The following is a 20,096-nucleotide window of genomic DNA, read 5'->3' as shown; positions in this document are numbered from 1 at the left end:
TACTGGTTCGCTTATAACACAAAGCTACTCCAGTCCACCCGGCCAAGGTGATTTCGCCTTCAACAAGGACTTAATCCACTAATCTTGAAAGATTACAAACAACCCCTAAGAGAGAAGAAAATCTCTTAGTCCTCTCAAGTCTACAGACTACAAAGAGTCACTTGAGGAAATCAAATAAACATTAGATACAAGATGTGTAATCTAGAGTGCTTCTAAGAAAGCAAATATTACAAACTTAAGAACAATTTTTCACTTGATAAGCAAAAGCTTAGTGAAAATCTTTGAAGAACAAAGATGTTTTTCTTGAGCGTGATATGATTTCAGTATAGTTTTGGCTAGTGATTTCTTCGTATGTACTGAATGAAATTTCTTCTCTATTTATAGGAGTTGAAGTAGAGTTGAAGTAGCGTTGAATCTGTTGGATATTGAGATGTAATTACGCCATTCCATTAATAGCTTCTGCAGTAGACTTTTTCACTTAGAAGTGACTACTTACCACAATTAGTATCTTTTCTCTTGGAAGTGGAGATTAACGTCTCTTTCTAATTGAGGAAATCCATTTGCAGAACTTTAACTTGGCTTAAACGTTACTTCATCATGATTAACAATTCTGATTAGAGTTTTTGTGTATATGGAGAAACTTGCTTCTGATGTTATTTCTTGAATGTTCAGATGGCGCTGATAACTTCAGAATTTGCAGAAGGCATTTGTTCAGAGTCAGAGCTTCTAGACTTTACTTCATGTTCAGATGCTTCTGATACTTTGCAGTTTTGTCCAGAGTCAGAGCTTCTTGAAACGAGATTCCACTTTAGATGCTTCTGATACTTGAGATTTTGCATCTGATCTTGTTGTACATCTGATGACATCATCAGATTTATTTCTTCTTTCTTTAGAACCCTGCACACTTAGAAACTTTTCGTTAGGGTGCCACTTTTGGTTTCATCCTTTGTTATCATCAAAATCATGGAATCTATTGTAGAACTATTTTTGTTCTTACAATCTCCCCCTTTTTGATGATGACAAAACAAATAAAATTATCAGATGAAACATGAAAAATATTAGATCAGATAGACAAAAGCTCCCCCTGAGTTAGTACTAGGGAGTTCAGAAGTTCTTACCAGAGCTTTCCAAGCAATAAGATTTCTGAAAACTTTCTGCAATTTCTTAATTTAATGTTAGAATTATTTAATCAGAGCTATTATTTAATCAGAGCTAATTTTATCAGAACTATTTCTACAATTGTTGCAGAATGCTTAAGGTTTTAGACATAGTTTTCATCAGAGCTATTTAATAATTTCTCCCCCTTTTTGGCATAATCAAAAAGGCATAAAACATAAAAAAAATAATAGAGAGAAAAACACTTCATTAAACAAAAGCACAAAGGCAAGCAGCAGTCAAAACATCAGATTCAACAGAAATATCAGAGCTAAAAAAAAAAAAAAGAAAAGACAGAAGCAAAAACACTAGGCAAACAAAAGAAATCCTAAGTGCCTAAGGGTTTGGAGGAGGAGGAAGTCTCTGTAGTAGCATAGCAAACATATTCTGGAGGTTTTCATTCAGAGCGTCTTGCTTGTCCATCCTTGCCCGGAGCTCACTCTGATCTTGCTTGATCTCTTTCTGATCTTGCTTGATCTCCTTCAGAGTGTTAAGAATCAGAGGGATCGCAGAGGAAGACTCCCCCTGAATCAGAGCCTGCTGAGCTTCAGCTTCAGCAGCAGCTTGGGCTTCTGCATCTGCCTTAGCCTTGGCTTCAGCTTCCTGAATTCTCAGAAGTTCTGCTTCCTTTGCCAGGCGTTCTTCTTCCAATCTCTTAGCTTCTTCTTCAGCTTCCCTAGCCAATCTTTCTTCTTCTAATCTCTTGGCCTCAGCTTCTCTAGCCAGTCTCTCTTCCTCTAACCTTCTGGCCTCAGCTTCTCTAGCCAGTCTCTCTTGGAGTCTTTCCTCAGAGTCTCTGATGTAGCCATTTCTGACTTGTTCAGAGATACTCTTCAGCCTATAAGACTCAGAGGTCATCCAACTAATAACTCTGTTCCAGTGTGTCCTAACAGATTTAGGATCATCACTGACTTCAGAATTTTTAGCCAGAGACTTGACCTTCTGGACTGAAGCTTCTGCAACCTGTATAATGGCCTCCTCAAGGGTAGGTATGATAATTTTAGGTTCAGGTTCAGGTGAATGAGGTGGAGAGTTTTGAGGGCTGAGATTTAGAGGTTGAGGTTCAGTTTGTTGAGGTTCAGATTCTGCTTGAAGTTCAGAATCTGCGTCTGGTTGAAGACTAGGAGAAGAAGCATATAATGGATTTAGGTCTAAAGGGTCAGAGTCTGGTCCAGGTACAGCGGGAATAAGTGGTGGAGTGATATAAGGTTCAGATGGTTGAATCACAGGTGGTTGGGTTTCAGAGGGTGTGGTGGTTGTTTGTGGTGGAAGTGAGGTTTGATTTTCAGAGGAGATGGTGGTTGTTTGTTGTGGAAAAGAAGTTCGGAGGGGAGAGGTTACTTCAGTTTGTGTTTGAGTTTGTGGGGCGAAATTTTTAGCATAAATTTCAGCTATTGTTGGGGAGTTTGGGTCAGAGTGTTCTTGATCAGAGGACTCATGATCAGAGAACTCTTGGTCAGAAGAAGGTGAATGGTAAGGGGGTGATTCATAATCAGAGGATGATGAAGAACTGTGGTGATATAGTTGATTAGGGTCAGAGGTTGTTGTAAAAGTACGAGCAATTTTTAGAACAGGTGGAGGTTGAGAGGTTCTGGTGATTGAAGGTGGTATTTCTGAGGTTGTAAATATTGGTTGAGAGGAGAGAGGGTTGGAGGAAGCCATTACAGATTCAGAAGAGACAGGAGGAAGGGACTTACCAGAAGAGACATTCAGAGGTGCTGAAGCTTTGGTGCCAGAGGTTTCTCCAAGTCTGGCTTTCTTTGCCTTCCTTGCTTCCTCAGCTATCTTTTTCTCAGAAAGACCTCTTTTGTATCTGACCAGATCTTCTACAGAGTCCAGACAGTCTTCAAGGCGGAAGTCAGAGATATCAATGCCTTCATCCAGACGATCCTGAAGGTAGATAGCAATGGCATCTCTGGGTTCGTTCTTGAAGAACCTTTCAAGGCCATGAGGCATCTTCCTCTGATCCTTCAGAGCTTCCCAGGTCACATTCATAGTGGGCTTGACTCTGATGTCCTTGATGATTCCCATACTCCTCAGATTTCTGGCATTCAGAGGCTTTCCAACGTCAATTGCCAGATCATCCATACATCTGGTCTTCTCCAGAGCATCTACCAGCCCATGCTCAATGAAGATGTCAGAGAGCAATCTACCCAGAGGAATGTAGGATCTGGGCTTCATATTATTCCTTGTTTCTCTGACTGAATCCCTCAGATATCTGAAGAGGAGAACAGGGAGGTTGATTGGAATACCCTTCTGAATACAGTAGAGGATGCATTTCTGATCAGCATTAATATAATCTGAAGAGTTGGAGGCTGGACGATGATGGATTGTTCCCAGGATAATCTTCAGCCAAACTCGGAGGTTCTGATGAAGCTCCTTGTTCTTAGATGGGTTTCCTTCAACATTTGCTTTGAAGATTGTAGGGTTAATGACTTCTGTGATGCGCTTGGACCTTGGAGGAATGTTGTAAATCCTTTTACCTCCAGCTTTTTCCATATTCAGCAAAGAAGCAATAGACGCTTCTGTGATAATGATCTTCACTCCCAGAACAAAAGAAACGATGAACTCATCATCAGCATCTGCACATCTCCAGAATTCCTTCACCAGAAGAGGATAGATTGGACCATACAATCTGTTGAAGTAGGTTTCCCAACCTTGCTTGCGAAGATCTTCAGTTAAATCAACGCCATTTCTTTTCAAATTCTCAAAATCCACAAGCGATTCACATAGTACATCCAAACCTTCAAAGGGAGTTGAAAGATGAATGTGTTGTTCACGTTCCAAAATGTGAGGTTCTTTGTAAACTGGGGTCGTGGTAACATCTACAACCATGGGTGTTTGAGTGTTTGAGGTTTGGGGGTTAGAAGCAGCTTCCATTTGTTGGGAGAAGTTAAAAACTGCTTGCTCTTGAGGATTCATGACGAAGATTGATGAAGAAGATGAAGAACTGAGAAGGTTGCAGAGAAAACTTCGAGAGAGGGTTTAGGGTTTAAGAGTGAGTGAGAGTGATAAGTGTGTGAAATGTGAGAAAAGTGTTTATATACTAAGGGTAAAAACACATGCAAAACGACACACATACCAGCGTTAGCACAAAAACCAAAATAGCACGTTTGGGGGAAAATGATTACAGCTCATTAATGAATGTCAAATCCCAACAGTAAGCACACTGCTCAAGGAGATTTCAAGCGTTCTGACCTTTGATTTCTTTTGACAGCTGTCTAGAAGTTCTAGGGTTAGACGCATGTTCCCCACGTGTTGATGTTTCTGATCTTCAGGAATACCAAAGGATTTCTGAAGATTTCTAACTCAGATATCTTCTTAACTTGGTAGAAGTATCAGAGTCAGAGGCAGAAGTATATTTGTTTTTATCAGAGTCTCATTTTACATGTTCAGAGCCAAATTTTACTCAGGACAATTTTTAATGTTCAGATTTTCTAAGATGAAACGAAATCTATCTTCAGCTAGAGGCTTAGTAAAGATATCTGCCCATTGATGTTCTGTATCAATGAACTTCAGCGTTATTATCCCTTTCTGAACATAGTCTCTAATAAAATGATGTTTTATTTCTATGTGTTTGGCTCTGGAATGTAGAATGGGATTCTTACTTAAACAAATAGCAGCAGTATTATCACAAAGGATAGGAATGTTACTCTCAAATATCTGTAGATCTTCTAGCTGATGTTTCATCCAGAGCATCTGAGTTGTGCATAGTGACGCTGAGATATATTCTGCTTCTGCAGTTGATAGAGCAATTGTTGACTGTCTTTTGCTAGCCCAGGAGATTAAGTTGTTTCCCAGAAGCTGGCAATTTCCAGATGTGCTTTTACGTTCTATTCTATCTCCTGCATAATCTGCATCACAATAACCAGAAAGCCTATACTCTGATGTTTTCTCATACATCAGGCCCAGGTTAGGAGTTCCTTTCAGATACTTAAGAATTCTCTTAACAGCTGTTAAATGAGATTCTCTAGGATCTGATTGGAATCTGGCACAAAGACAGACGCTGAAGAGAATATCAGGACGAGTAGCAGTCAGATAGAGAAGAGAGCCTATCATACCTCGATAGAGCTTCTGACAAACCTTGTTGCTTACCTCTTCCTTCTCCAGAATGCAAGTTGGATGCATGGGAGTCTTTGCAGAATTGCATTCAGACATATCAAACTTCTTTAGAACGTCTTTAATGTACTTGCTTTGATGAATGTACGTGACTTCTGGAGTTTGATTGATTTGAATTCCCAGAAAGAACTTTAGTTCTTGCATTAGACTCATTTCAAATTCTGCCTGCATTAACTTAGAAAATTCTTGGCAAACAGAGATATTAGCAGAACCAAAAATAATGTCATCAACATAAATTTGGCATATCATGAGATCATTTTTATGATTTTTACAGAAGAGTGTAGAATCAACTTTCCCTCTGATAAAATTTTGTTCCAGAAGAAAATTACTTAAGCGTTCATACCAAGCTCTGGGAGCTTGTTTAAGTCCATATAAGGATTTCTTAAGTTTGAAAACATGTTCTGGAAAATTTGAGTTTTCAAAACCAGGAGGTTGATTTACATACACTTCTTCTGAAATATAACCATTAAGAAATGCACTCTTGACATCCATTTGGTATAATTTTATAGAGTGATTAATAGCAAATGATACAAGAAGACGAATAGACTCTAACCTTGCGACTGGAGCAAAAGTTTCATTATAATCAATACCTTCTTGTTGACTATAACCTTGAGCTACCAGTCGTGCTTTGTTTCTGACAACTTCTCCTTTCTCGTTCAGTTTGTTTCTGAAAACCCATCTGGTTCCAATGACATGAGTGCCTCTGGGTTTAGGAACAAGATCCCAGACATCATTCTTGGAGAATTGATCTAACTCTTCTTGCATAGCTGCCACCCAATCATTATCTTGAAGAGCTTCATCACAGGACGTAGGCTCAATCAGAGACACTAGTCCCAGAGGAATATCTTCAGAAGTTCTGAAGGTAGATCTGGTTCTAACAGGTTCATCTTTGTTTCCCAGAATCAAATCTTCAGATACGTTGCTACGACTCTTGACTTTCCTTGGAATTTCTGGAGATTTAATTTCTTCAGAGTCTGGAGTGACAGTTGCTTCTGGAGTTTTCTCAGATTCTACCAGAGTGATCTCTAAATCTGCAAACTTTTCAACTAGCTTTGACTTTTCAGGGTCAAGCTTATCATCAAATCTAACATGAATTGATTCCTCCACAATTTTGGTTTCTGTGTTGTATACTCTGTAGCCTTTAGAGCGTTCTGAGTATCCTAACATAATACCTTTCTGTGCTTTGGAATCAAACTTGTTCAGATGTTCTTTAGTATTTAATATAAAGCAAATGCATCCAAAAGGATGAAAATAAGAAATGTTGGGTTTTCTTCCCTTACACAGTTCATAGGGAGTCTTATCCAGAATAGGTCTAATGGAGATTCTATTCTGAATGTAACACGCTGTATTTACAGCTTCTGCCCAGAAGTGCTTTGCTACATTTGTTTCATTGATCATGGTTCTGGCCATTTCTTGGAGTGTCCTATTCTTCCTCTCTACAACTCCATTTTGTTGTGGAGTTCTAGGGCAGGAGAAATCATGGGATATTCCATTAGAATCAAATAATTCTTCAAAATCTTTATTTTCAAATTCTCCACCATGATCACTTCTGACTCTAATAATTTTAGAGTCAAATTCTTTTTGCACTTTAGAACAGAAACTGGTGAATACAGAGTGAGACTCACTCTTGTGCTTTAGGAATTTTACCCATGTCCAGCGGCTGTAATCATCAACGATTACAAGTCCATACTTCTTTCCATTGACTGATGCTGTTTTCACAGGACCAAATAAGTCAATGTGAAGAAGCTCCAGAGGCTTGGAGGTAGAAACAACATTTTTCTTTTTAAAAGATGTTTTTGAAAACTTTCCTTTCTGACAAGCTTCACACAGAGCATCTGAAGAAAACTTCAGTTTAGGTAAGCCTCTGACTAACTCAAGTTTAGTTAGCTGAGAAAGTTTCCTCATGCTAATGTGGCCTAAGCGTCTATGCCATACCCATTGCTCTTCGTGAACTGACATTAAACATTTAACATTTTGATCTTTTAAATCAGAAAGATTTATTTTATAAATGTTGTTTTTCCTCTTGCCTGTGAAAAGGACAGAGCCATCGTTCTGACTAATGGCTTTACACGTTTTTTGATTAAAGATTACATCATACCCGTTATCACTTAATTGACTTATGGATAACAAGTTATGCATTAATCCTTCTACATAAAGAACATCAGATATAGAGGGAAGAGTACCATTACCAATAGTTCCGGAGCCTCTGATCCTTCCTTTCTGATCTCCTCCGAAGCCTACAAAGCCAGCGTCTTTAAGTTCCAGGCTTTGGAACATAGACTTTCTTCCCGTCATATGTCGCGAGCATCCAGAGTCCAGGTACCATGACTGGTGTCTGAACTTTGCTGCATAGGATATCTGCAACATAGATAATCTTATCTTTCGGTACCCAGAATCTCTTGGGTCCTTTCAGATTAGTTTTCCCAGAGTTTCTTACAACTTTGGGTCTTCTAGCATTTTTAAATTTGTGTTCTTGTGTGTGTGTGTAGTGGTATGAGAAAGGCGATTTAATTTGGTTACTGGTAGAAGTTTTATCAGAATCAGAATCATACCCAATTCCCCTTTTATTATTCTGACCTACTCCATAAATCATGGATGCCATAATACTCCTATTTATCCCATTCTTCAGAAATTGTTGAAAAGCTTCTTCATACTTATAAATAATTTCATTTGAAGTTTGTGGTGCTTGAGACAACACTTCTTCTAATTCTAAGCTTTTTGTTTTAGCTCCATCTCTTTCTAACGTTAAAGATTTGATTGTATCTTCATGTGCTAGAATTGTTGTCTCAAGTTCACTACATTCTTCAGATTTTGCTTTAAGAAGACCTTTAATGCTTTTAACTTTTTGTTTTAATTTCTGAAGAGAGGTAAGAGTTTCTGATAAACATGATTCTAAGTCAGATCTAGAAAGTTCAGAAAATACCTCTTCAGATTCTTCATCTGAGCTGCTGGATGTGGTAGCCATAAATGCTACGTTGGCTTGTTCATCAGAGTCAGATTCTGATGATCCTGAATCACTATCGTCCCAGGTGGCCATTAATCCTTTCTTTGTTCTGAAGGCATTTTTCTTGAAGCTTTCTTTCTTAGAGTTATCTTTCTTCAGCTTGGGGCATTCATTTCTATAATGACCTGTTTCTTTACATTCAAAACAGGTAATATCTTTATTAGGTTTACCTTTTGAAGTTGACTCTGATCTATCCCCTCTGGGTCTTGATCTTTTGAAGTTGTTGTTGTTCCTTCTTTTCCAGAGTTGCTTAACTCTTCTGGTTAGTAGAGACAGCTCTTCTTCATCATCAGAGTCTTCAGGTTCAGAGTCATCAGTGTCTGCAGTTTCTGCTTGAAGAGCCTTGGTTCTGTCTGACTTCCGTCTTTCAGGTCTGGACTTCAGCGCCACTGACTTGTTCCTTTTCTGAGGCTCATCCTCCTCTAGTTCTATCTCATGACTTCTGAGAGAGCTAACAAGTTCTTCAAGGCTGATGTTGTTCAGATCCTTTGATAGCTTCAGAGCAGTAACCATTGGTCTCCATTTCTTTGGCAGACTTCTGACAATCTTCTTAACATGATCTGCAGTCGTATATCCCTTGTCTAGCACTTTAAGACCTGCAATAAGAGTTTGGAATCTGGAAAACATAGCTTCTATAGCTTCGTCATCTTCCATCTTGAAGGCTTCATATTTCTGGATCAACGCCAGAGCCTTCGTCTCCTTGACTTGAGAGTTTCCTTCATGGGTCATCTTCAGAGAGTCAAGTATATCTTTAGCCGTCTCTCTGTTGGTGATCTTTTCGTATTCGTTGTATGATATAGCATTTAGAAGTATTGTTCTGGCCTTGTGATGATTTTTGAACTCACGTTTCTGATCTTCTGACATTTTGCTTCTGGGAACTTCAGCTCCATTTAAGGTTGGAGGTTTGTATCCATCTGTGACAATGTCCCAGAGGTCAGCATCATAACCCAGAAAGAAACTTTCGATTCTATCTTTCCAGTAATCAAACTTTTCTCCATCAAAAACAGGAGGCTTGGCATTGTAAGAATCTTTCTCATTTGAGTGGGCCATTTGTTTTTCTCGCACTGGATCTCTCTACACGGTTAAGTGTTTGATTTGAAAATCAATAACAGAGCCGGAGCTCTGATACCAATTGAAGGTGAGAAAAACAAGAAAGGGGGGTTTGAATTGTTTGAAAAATAAGCGCTTTTGCAAAATGAAATCACACAAAGATTTTATACTGGTTCGCTTATAACACAAAGCTACTCCAGTCCACCCGGCCAAGGTGATTTCGCCTTCAACAAGGACTTAATCCACTAATCTTGAAAGATTACAAACAACCCCTAAGAGAGAAGAAAATCTCTTAGTCCTCTCAAGTCTACAGACTACAAAGAGTCACTTGAGGAAATCAAATAAACATTAGATACAAGATGTGTAATCTAGAGTGCTTCTAAGAAAGCAAATATTACAAACTTAAGAACAATTTTTCACTTGATAAGCAAAAGCTTAGTGAAAATCTTTGAAGAACAAAGATGTTTTTCTTGAGCGTGATATGATTTCAGTATAGTTTTGGCTAGTGATTTCTTCGTATGTACTGAATGAAATTTCTTCTCTATTTATAGGAGTTGAAGTAGAGTTGAAGTAGCGTTGAATCTGTTGGATATTGAGATGTAATTACGCCATTCCATTAATAGCTTCTGCAGTAGACTTTTTCACTTAGAAGTGACTACTTACCACAATTAGTATCTTTTCTCTTGGAAGTGGAGATTAACGTCTCTTTCTAATTGAGGAAATCCATTTGCAGAACTTTAACTTGGCTTAAACGTTACTTCATCATGATTAACAATTCTGATTAGAGTTTTTGTGTATCTGGAGAAACTTGCTTCTGATGTTATTTCTTGAATGTTCAGATGGCGCTGATAACTTCAGAATTTGCAGAAGGCATTTGTTCAGAGTCAGAGCTTCTAGACTTTACTTCATGTTCAGATGCTTCTGATACTTTGCAGTTTTGTCCAGAGTCAGAGCTTCTTGAAACGAGATTCCACTTTAGATGCTTCTGATACTTGAGATTTTGCATCTGATCTTGTTGTACATCTGATGACATCATCAGATTTATTTCTTCTTTCTTTAGAACCCTGCACACTTAGAAACTTTTCGTTAGGGTGCCACTTTTGGTTTCATCCTTTGTTATCATCAAAATCATGGAATCTATTGTAGAACTATTTTTGTTCTTACAATTCTGACACTGTTGAAGATGGTAGTCGATCCGGTGCCGTTGCAGACTCTTCTACAGTTCTATGACCCAGAGCTTCATTGTTTCACCTTTCAGGATTATCAGGTGGCGCCTACTCTTGAGGAGTACTCCATTCTGCTGAGTGTCCCGGTCCGGTATCAGGTTCCTTTCTTGGATGTGCCCAAGGAAGTTGATTTCAGAGTTGTTGCCAGAGCTCTCCATTTGGGTATCAAGGAAGTCAGTGATAGTTGGAAGTCCAGTGGGGATGTTGTAGGATTGCCTTTGAAGTTTCTGTTGAGGGTAGCTAGAGAAGAAGCAGAGAAGGGAAGTTGGGAAGCCTTTCATGCTCAGTTGGCCGTCATGATCTATGGGATCGTCCTGTTTCCGAGTATGCCCAATTTTGTTGACTATGCTGCAGTCAGTATTTTCATTGGAGGAAATCCAGTTCCTACTCTGTTGGCTGACACTTACTATGCTATTCACAGTAGGCATGGTAAGGGTGGGGCTATCAGGTGTTGTCTCCCGCTTTTGCTCAGATGGTTCTTGTCTCTCCTACCAGTCAGTGGACCTTTTGTGGATGCTCAGAGTACGCATAAGTGGACTCAGAGGGTTATGTCTCTTACCTCCTATGATATCAGATGGCAATCTTACCGGATGGATGTGCGTAACGTCATTATGAGCTGTGGAGGATTCCGTAATGTGCCACTCATAGGGACTAGGGGTTGCGTCAATTACAACCCGGTTCTTTCTCTCCGCCAGTTGGGGTTTGTGATGAAGGGAAGACCACTTGAGGCTGAGGTGGCTGAAAGTGTGTATTTTGAGAAGCAGAGTGACCCGGATAGATTGGAGCAGATAGGGAGAGCTTGGAAGTCTATTGGCGTGAAGGATGGATCTGTCTTAGGGAAGAAGTTTGCCGTTGCTATGCCTGATTACACTGATTGGGTCAAGGAGAGAGTAGAAACTTTGTTGTTACCCTACGATAGGATGGAGCCGTTGCACGAGCAACCACCTTTGATCCTTGCTGAGAGTGTGCCTGCGGAGCACTACAAGCAAGCCTTGATGGAGAATCGCCGTTTGAGAGAGAAGGAGCAAGATACCCAGATGGAGCTGTACAAAGCCAAAGCTGATAGGTTGAACTTGGTTCATCAACTCAGAGGAGTGCGAGAAGAAGATGCTAGCAGACTAAGAAGCAAGAAGAGATCCTACGAGGAGATGGAGGGCATGTTAGATGCAGAACACCGGGAGTGCTTGAGGCTGCAGAGGGTTGAGGCCAGCTATCAGAAGAAGATTAGAGACTTGGAGAAGCAACTCAGAGATAAAGACATCCAGTTGAAGAAGGAAGTAGACTTGAGACAGGCATCAGAGAACCACCTTGGAGGAGAAGTGGTAGAGCTTAGAAGACAGTTGAAGGAGAAGATTACCCCTCTACCAGAATGTTCAGAATGCACACTGTTGATAGACCAGTGCCATTACCTGAAGACCCTCATTCCAGAAGACCGTCTGTCTTAGTTTGTATCTTTGTTTGTGCTTTGTTGAGAATCACCTCCAGGCTTGTTGGATGGGATTCATTTGTTTGTACCCCGTCTTTGGATCTTCATTGTTGAGAATCACCTCCAGGCTTGTTGGATGGGATTCATTTCTTTGTACTCTGTTCATGCGAATTTTCTGTTGACTCGGTGGTATTGACCTTTTTACCCTTATGTATGGATAAGGTTGTCAGTATTTCCCTGTTGTTCTCATTTTCCTTGTATCCGTTTGTTCTCTTGTTGCTGCAGGTTGCCATTTTTTCAGGATGGGTCAGGCTCTTTGAATGCCTGAGAAATGAGCATATCATGTGCATCATACGCATCATTAGCATCATACTCATATCATTTTGCATAACAGGTGTTCTTGATCGTGACTTCTCACTCTGGTTCCTGTCTTAGGCAGGATAGCTGATCAACGTCCGCACCGCTACTCAACAAGACTGAATCAACAGAGAAGTATGGATCAATTTCAAGCTGAGTTGGCTGAGATGAAGGCTAGCATGGCCCAGTTTATGAATATGATGCAAGGGGTTGCACAAGGTCAAGAAGAACTTCGAGCCATGGTTCAGAGACAAGAGGCTGCAATTCCACCGGTCAACCATGCTCCGCCAGAGGGAGGCCCGGTCAATGATAACAATGTTGCTGCTGCTGTACCCATCAACAACTATGCTGTAGGTGATGAGTTGGGGGGTATTCGAATCAACGGTCAACCTATTGTTCCAGATGCCGCTAATGCCAGAGCAGTCCGTGCCCCGGCCCGTAATCCTGTTCCGATTGTTGACAGACAAGAGGATATGTTCTCTCTGCTCAGTGAAGACGAAGACGTTCTGGGAAGGTTTAATGAGAGAGACCGCAAAGTTGAGGCTCTTGCTGAGAAGATCCGTGCTATGGAATGTCAAAATTCTCTCGGTTTTGATGTTACTAATATGGGGTTGGTGGAAGGTCTGAGAATCCCTCACAAGTTCAAAGCACCGTCCTTCGATAAATACAACGGTACTTCTTGCCCTCGCACCCATGTGCAGGCTTATTATCGAAAAATCTCTGCGTATACCGATGATGAAAAGATGTGGATGTATTTTTTCCAAGATAGTCTATCTGGGGCTTCTTTGGACTGGTACATGGAATTAAAGAGAGATTCGATCCGATGCTGGAGGGATCTGGGTGAGGCCTTCTTGAGGCAATACAAACACAACATGGACATGGCACCGAGCCGGACTCAGCTGCAGAGTCTTTGTCAGAAATCCAATGAGAGCTTCAAGGAGTATGCCCAGAGGTGGCGTGAACTGGCTGCTAGAGTTCAACCCCCTATGCTGGAGAGGGAGTTGACAGATATGTTTATCGGTACTCTTCAGGGTGTGTTTATGGACCGGATGGGGAGCTACCCATTCGGTAGTTTTTCTGATGTTGTCATTTGTGGAGAGAGGACTGAGAGCTTGATTAAAACTGGGAAGATCCAAGATGCTGGTTCCTCTTCTTCTAAGAAGCCGTTTGCTGGGGCACCTCGTCGAAGAGAGGGTGAAACTAATGTTGTTCAACACCGCAGAGATCAGAACAGAAGTGAATACCGTCAAGCCGCTGCAGTAACCATTCTGGCACCTCAACCTCGTCAACAACAACAACAACAAAGAGTTCAACAACCGCCACAACAACAACAGCAACGTCCGTATCAGCCCAGACAAAGGATGCTTGATCGACGTTTTGATTCGCTACCCATGTCGTACGCCGAACTGCTGCCCGAACTACTCAGGTTGGGGATGGTTGAGTTGCGTACAATGGCTCCGCCTACAGTATTGCCTCCTGGGTACGACGCCAATGTCCGTTGTGACTTTCACTCTGGGGCACCACGGCATCATACTGAGAAGTGTCGGGCTCTCCAGCACAAAGTCCAAGATTTGATCGATGCCAAGGCAATCAACTTCGCTCCAGTGCCTAACGTCGTAAACAACCCTATGCCTCAGCATGGTGGGCATAGAGTGAACAATATTGAGGGGAAAGAAGCTGAAGATCTGGTTGTTAATGTTGATGATGTTCAGACTTCTCTGCTAGTTGTGAAGGGCCGTCTGCTGAATGGGGGTGTCTACTCGGGCTGTGATGAAGATTGTTTGGGCTGTGCAGAATCTGAGAATGGTTGCGACCAGTTAAGGGCCGGTATCCAGGGTATGATGGATGAGGGTTGTTTGCAATTCAGTAGGGCTGTAAAAGATCGTGGAACAGTGTCAACTATCACCATTTACTTTAAACCGTCTGAAGGACGTGGACAAAGGGTCGTTAGTGCACCTGCAGCAAATGGTACCCCAGTTACCATTCCCGTGCCTGTAACCGTCAGTGCTCCAACTACTATCGTTGCGTCTGGAAGAAGGGCTGTTGAGAATAGTAGAGCCGTGCCGTGGAAGTATGATAATGCTCACCGCAGTTATAGAAGGGCTGAAAGTCAGACGAGACCAGTGAATCAAACTCCAGTGACAATTGGTTTACCGAATAGAATTCCTGCAACTGTTGGTCCGGCTGTGGATAATGTAGGGGGTCCAGGAGGTTTTACCAGAAGCGGTCGTCTGTTCGCACCGCAGCCTTTGAGGGACAATAATGCTGAAGCTCTCGCCAAAGCAAAGGGTAAGCAAGCTGTGGTTGAAGAAGAGCCTGTTCAGAAGGAAGCGCCCGAGGGGTCATTTGAGAAGGACGTGGAGGAGTTTATGAAAATAATCAAGAAGAGTGACTACAAGATTGTAGATCAGTTGAATCAAACTCCGTCCAAAATTTCTATACTTTCACTGTTGTTGTGCTCTGAGGCACACCGTAATGCCTTGCTGAAGATGTTGAATCTGGCTTACGTGCCTCAGGAGATTTCTGTCAATCAACTAGAGGGTGTGATGGCCAATGTGAGCACCAGGCATGGTGTAGGATTCACCAACCTGGACTTACCGCCTGAAGGGCGGAACCATAACAAAGCCTTGCACATCACCATGGAGTGCAAAGGGGCAGTGTTGTCTCACGTATTGGTAGACACCGGGTCGTCGCTGAATGTGCTGCCTAAGCAGATTCTGAAGAAGATTGATGTGGAAGGGTCTGTGCTTACTCCCAGTGACCTGATCGTTCGTGCTTTCGACGGATCCAAACGTTCTGTATGTGGGGAAATTACCTTGCCTGTGAAGATAGGTCCTGAGGTATTCGATATCATCTTCTATGTTATGGACATCCAGCCCGCCTATAGTTGTTTATTGGGGCGTCCATGGATTCATGCAGCAGGGGCAGTCTCGTCAACTCTCCATCAAAAACTCAAGTATGTCTGGAACGGTCAGATTGTGACTGTGTGCGGTGAAGAAGAGATTCTGGTGAGTCATCTATCCTCGTTCAAGTATGTTGAGGTGGATGGCGAGATCCACGAAACCTTATGCCAGGCATTTGAGACTGTGGCTCTTGAGAAAGTGGCGTACGCTGAGCAGAGGAAGCCAGGTGCTTCAATTACTTCTTACAAGCAGGCTAAGGAGGTTGTTGATTCTGGCAAAGCTGAAGGCTGGGGCAAGATGGTGGACTTGCCTGTTAAAGAAGACAAATTTGGCGTTGGTTACGAGCCTCTCCAAGCAGAGCAGAATGGTCAAGCGGGTCCGAGTACCTTTACCAGCGCTGGGCTGATGAATCATGGCGACGTCTCTGCGACCGGTAGTGAAGACTGTGACAGTGATTGTGATTTGGACAACTGGGTTCGTTCGTGTGCACCAGGAGGGACTATCAACAACTGGACGGCTGAAGAAGTGGTTCAAGTTACTCTTCTGACAGAGTAATTTTCTGTTGTTTTGTCATTTTTGCATGAAAATCCTACGTTCTGCCCAAGGCGTAGTGGTTCATTGTAGGGCCTCATCATGTTTTAATGATTATCATTAATGAAGGACATTTTTTGAAATCAAACTTTGTGATCCCTGTCTTTCTATTTTTTGCTTTCATCTTTTTTCAAAAACAATAAAAATGGCAATGTTTTTGTTTTTTGTGACTTTATTGAACTCTTTTTCTAAAACAAAGCATTAAACATGCAGAAGCGATCTTATGGCATTCACTATGAACAGTTCTGTTATGGCTCAGTATGATTTCGACAATCCCATCTACCAAGCTGAAGAGGAAAGTGAGGAAGACTATGAACTCCCTGCAGAATTGGTCAGACTGCTGAAGCAGGAGGAAAGGGTCATCCAACCTCATCAGGAAGAGTTGGAAGTTGTTAATTTGGGTACTGAGGACGCCAAAAGAGAAATCAAGATCGGGGCTGCTTTAGAGGACTCTGTCAAGAGGAGGCTGATTGAGATGCTGAGAGAATATGTCGAGGTATTCGCCTGGTCGTATCAAGATATGCCTGGGTTAGATACAGACATTGTGGTGCATCGATTACCTCTTAGGGAAGGATGTCCTTCGGTCAAGCAGAAGCTTCGTAGAACGAGTCCTGACATGGCAACTAAGATCAAGGAAGAGGTTCAGAAGCAGTGGGATGCAGGTTTTTTGGCTGTTACAAGTTATCCCCCGTGGGTGGCCAACATCGTTCCTGTGCCGAAGAAGGATGGTAAAGTCAGAATGTGTGTCGATTACTGGGATTTGAATAGAGCGAGTCCGAAAGATGATTTCCCATTACCTCACATTGATGTATTGGTTGATAATACGACTCAATCCTCGGTATTCTCTTTCATGGATGGTTTCTCTGGATATAATCAGATCAAGATGGCGCCAGAGGACATGGAAAAGACGACATTCATTACACCTTGGGGCACGTTCTGCTATAAGGTGATGCCATTTGGGCTAAAGAATGCTGGTGCTACCTATCAGAGGGCAATGACGACTCTTTTTCATGACATGATGCACAAAGAAATTGAAGTGTACGTAGATGATATGATTGCGAAGTCGCAGACAGAAGAGGAGCACCTGGTTAATTTGCAGAAGCTGTTTGATCGGTTGAGAAAGTTCAAGCTGAGGTTGAATCCGAACAAGTGTACGTTTGGGGTGAGATCAGGGAAGCTGTTAGGCTTCATTGTCAGTAAGAAAGGGATTGAGGTTGATCCAGCGAAAGTCAAAGCTATTCAAGAGATGCCTGAACCGAAAACGGAGAAGCAAGTCCGTGGGTTTTTAGGGAGGTTGAACTACATTGCAAGGTTCATATCTCATCTAACAGCCACGTGCGAACCAATTTTCAAACTGCTTAGAAAGAATCAAGCAATCAGGTGGAATGATGATTGTCAGAAGGCTTTTGACAAGATTAAGGAGTATTTACAGAAACCTCCAATCCTTATACCTCCAGTTCCAGGGAGACCTCTGATAATGTACCTGTCAGTGACTGAGAACTCGATGGGGTGTGTATTGGGACAGCATGACGAGTCTGGTCGAAAAGAGCATGCCATATACTACCTTAGCAAAAAGTTTACCGACTGTGAAACAAGATATTCACTGCTCGAGAAAACTTGCTGTGCTTTGGCCTGGGCTGCTCGCCGACTGAGGCAGTATATGTTGAACCATACTACCTTGTTGATTTCTAAGATGGATCCAGTAAAGTACATCTTTGAGAAACCAGCTCTCACCGGGCGCGTTGCTCGTTGGCAGATGATTCTAACAGAATATGATATTCAGTACACGTCCCAGAAGGCCATCAAAGGTAGTATTCTGTCAGACTACCTCGCCGAGCAACCGATTGAAGATTATCAGCCTATGATGTTTGAATTCCCTAATGAAGACATCATGTATCTGAAAATGAAAGATTGCGAAGAGCCCCTTGTCGAGGAAGGACCGGATCCGGATGACAAATGGACACTGATGTTTGATGGGGCTGTGAATATGAACGGTAACGGTGTTGGGGCAGTATTGATCAATCCTAAAGGCGCTCATATACCTTTTTCTGCCAGATTGACGTTTGACGTCACCAACAACGAAGCTGAGTATGAGGCTTGTATCATGGGGATAGAAGAAGCCGTCGATCTGAGGATCAAAACTCTTGATATATTTGGAGATTCCGCTCTAGTGATCAATCAAGTCAATGGAGATTGGAATACGAATCAGCCGCATTTGATTCCGTATAGAGATTACACCAGAAGAATACTGACGTTCTTCAAGAAGGTGAAGTTGTATCATGTCCCCCGGGATGAGAATCAGATGGCTGATGCCTTGGCTACTTTGTCGTCTATGATCAAAGTTCATTGGTGGAACCATGTGCCACATGTTGCGGTGAATCGACTTGAGAGGCCTGCGTATGTGTTTGCAGCCGAGTCTGTTGTGATTAATGAGAAGCCATGGTATTATGACATCAAGAACTTCCTCAAGACTCAGGAGTATCCTGAAGGTGCGTCGAAGAATGACAAGAAAACCCTGAGGAGGCTAGCTAGAAGCTTCTATTTGAATCAGGATGATGTGCTGTATAAGAGAAACTTTGACATGGTCTTGCTCAGATGCGTGGACAGACCCGAGGCGGACATGTTAATGCAGGAAGTTCATGAAGGTTCCTTCGGTACTCATGCCGGCGGACATGCAATGGCTAAGAAACTGCTGAGAGCGGGTTATTACTGGATGACTATGGAATCCGATTGTTTCAAGTATGCTCGGAAGTGCCATAAGTGTCAAATTTATGCTGATAAGGTGCATGTACCACCAAACCCTCTGAATGTCATGAATTCGCCTTGGCCGTTTGCCATGTGGGGTATTGATATGATTGGGAAGATTGAGCCTACTGCTTCCAATGGGCATCGCTTCATCCTGGTTGCGATCGATTACTTCACCAAATGGGTGGAAGCAGCTTCCTATGCTAACGTTACCAAACAAGTGGTTACCCGGTTCATCAAGAAAGAAATCATATGTCGTTATGGAGTTCCTGAGAGAATCATCACTGACAATGGTTCGAATCTCAATAACAAAATGATGAAAGAGCTTTGTAAAGATTTCAAGATTGAACATCACAATTCTTCTCCTTACAGACCGAAGATGAATGGTGCTGTAGAAGCGGCAAACAAGAATATCAAGAAGATTGTGCAGAAGATGGTCGTTACGTACAAGGATTGGCATGAGATGTTGCCTTTCGCTTTGCATGGGTACCGTACCTCAGCACGTACGTCGACCGGGGCAACCCCCTATTCCCTTGTGTATGGTATGGAAGCTGTCTTACCTGTTGAAGTGGAGATTCCTTCTCTGAGAGTTTTATTGGATGTCAAGTTGGACGAAGCCGAGTGGATTCGAACAAGGTTTAACGAGTTGAGCCTTATCGAGGAGAGACGGCTAGCAGCTGTATGTCATGGACAGTTGTATCAGAGAAGGATGAAGCGAGCCTTTGATCAGAAAGTGCGTCCTCGAAGCTATCAGATCGGTGATCTAGTTTTGAAGAGGATCCTCCCTCCCGGTACAGATAACAGGGGGCAAGTGGACTCCTAATTATGAAGGTCCATATGTTGTGAAGAAGGTCTTCTCCGGTGGAGCCTTGATGCTTACAACTATGGATGGTGAAGATTTCCCGTCTCCTGTTAACTCAGATGTAGTCAAAAAATACTTCGCATAAATTGACCCGCTGGACAAAAAGAAAAAAAAGAGTCCAGGCAAAAATGGGCATCCCGGCGAACCAAAAAAAAAACAGAAAGAAAAGGTTCGGGCAAAAATTAGGGATAAAATGAAAAGAATTTGTACACCCGGTAAGTCGAAAACCCACAAGGGCGGCTTAGGCAAAAATGGGTATCCCGGTGGATTGAAAACCCGAAAGGGCGATCCAGGCAAAAGTTAGGGATTAAAGCGAAGACTACAGTCTGAGTTGTCTGTACTTCATCGAGCTTTGTCGTCTGCCATCTCGAAAGATGTGATCCGTCCAGTCATTCTTCTCAGAAAGCAAGGAGTTGGGAGGAAAACTGATGATCTGTGGGTTATAACAGAATTGGGAAATAGTGGATGCCGTGTTCACGTTGCCATTAGGATAGATTTTTCCTTTTGTGCGCAATTACCTCTTTCTAGGAATTGCTTCCCAATGTATTTGCCTCTTCAGGCACTTTTTCAATCAATAAAAGTCGTTATTCAGATAAATAGCTCTTTGGTTTTACTGTTTTGTTTGCAAAAATGTCCGAATTTTTGATAAGCATTGCAT

Source organism: Lathyrus oleraceus, chromosome 4 (genome assembly GCF_024323335.1).
Source record: "Lathyrus oleraceus cultivar Zhongwan6 chromosome 4, CAAS_Psat_ZW6_1.0, whole genome shotgun sequence".
NCBI classification, from domain to species: Eukaryota; Viridiplantae; Streptophyta; class Magnoliopsida; order Fabales; family Fabaceae; genus Lathyrus; species Lathyrus oleraceus.
The sequence above is the reverse complement of the archived record's forward strand: the minus strand, read 5'-3'. Positions refer to the sequence as shown.